A 1,454-nucleotide genomic window follows, 5' to 3' on the forward strand; every position below is an offset into this window, starting at 1 on the left:
GATCGTAACTTTCTCACTACAAAGGATATACCTTTCGGAAAAAGCTAGACGTCGTAAATATTTTCGAGAGATATTATCCAAACACACGGTCCATCCGCGGCTCTAAAATAATAATAAAAAAAATTTGTCCGTCGATTGGCCCCGACGGACAAACCCAAAACGTTCTAAAAAAAGAACTCGTACTCTAACCTTTCGTAAAAGTAAAGGTTCTCTTACATCCGACGAGGATACCATAGCGCGCTATACAAGAAATCTGAAATTTTGGTCAGCACTCCAGACGGTCTCTGGAGAGTGCTCGGTTCGTTCCATACAAGTCATATAAGCCGGCGCCAAGTCGCAGACTTTAAATCGAAAAGAACCAGGTGGAAATTTCCCACAGGCAAAACGAGAGCCGATCAGTCGTCGCACAGCCTTAGAGCCGAAAGTAAACCTAGGTCTTGCCCTAAACCCAGTCCTACTGGTCCACTAACATCTCAAGACATGATACGAGATCTTAAAAACATGTCCCATCGTCTATATCTAATACGCTCACGAAACTTCGCGAAACTCCTAAACGTTTCCGAACGCGCTCGTTCACTAAGAGCAAACGAACAAGACGATAAACTAAGAGTTAAGATACAAAGTGACTACTCGTATCTTTCCCTCACAGTTGGCAAAAGTATAAACTAAAATGCACAGAATGTCAATCATTCATCATATATATAGAAGCCGCAAAAAACGGCTAGGACCCCAAGCTACCAAACGACCAATCTTAAACACATAGTTCACATAGCCTCGCAAGGCCATAACACACATAAATCAAATACGGCCACACTCGGCCTAGATACATCAAACCTCGAAATAAAACTAAGGGAAATAATCCCAACAATCCTCAAAGCTCAAAGTCGAAGAACCCGGACATGGAGACCCCAAACAAGCTCGCAGGCTGGTCCACCTCTCAGTCCGCGACTCTGGCACCTTCATCCCCAACACCGGTTCCCGCTTCCGCCGTGTCCTCCGAGACCTCGATGGAATCCCAAAGCTGTCGTACCCTTCCTTCGATCGGAGGAACCAAGGATTCGGAATGGGCACACCCGTTCATAAGACCCGACATCTCAGCGACCTCGGCAAGAAAAGAGAAATCCTCGTTCTGCGACTTGTAGAGGGTAGCAACCGAGCCACGGCACTGGCGAAAATCGCCCACGAATTCTTGAGCATCCTTAAAGCTCTCGAATTCGGTGGCAAACAAAGCAGCCCTGCGCTTCATTTCGGCGACAATCGCTCTCTTTCCTCTCCTCACCGCACGGACAAGGGCCTGAGAATGGAGCTCAGCCTGTCTTCGGCTCTGTTCTTCGACCTCCTTCCGAAACCGAAAGAGTTCTCTTTCAGCCTCCTCGGCTTTGAAGTGAGAGATACACGACTCCCGGAAACTTTCGTCGAGCGCTGCATTGAACACCCTCATCCCCTGCACGAAC

General features: G+C 47.6%; 1 pseudogene; it reads right to left on the bottom strand.

Moving 5' to 3' along the window:
- Window positions 1-937: 937 nt before the first annotated feature.
- LOC106314425 overlaps window positions 938-1,454 on the bottom strand; it is a 9,490-nt pseudogene continuing 8,973 nt past the window's right edge.

The sequence above is a fragment of the Brassica oleracea genome, chromosome C9 (assembly GCF_000695525.1).
Source record: "Brassica oleracea var. oleracea cultivar TO1000 chromosome C9, BOL, whole genome shotgun sequence".
In the NCBI taxonomy this organism is placed as follows: domain Eukaryota; kingdom Viridiplantae; phylum Streptophyta; class Magnoliopsida; order Brassicales; family Brassicaceae; genus Brassica; species Brassica oleracea.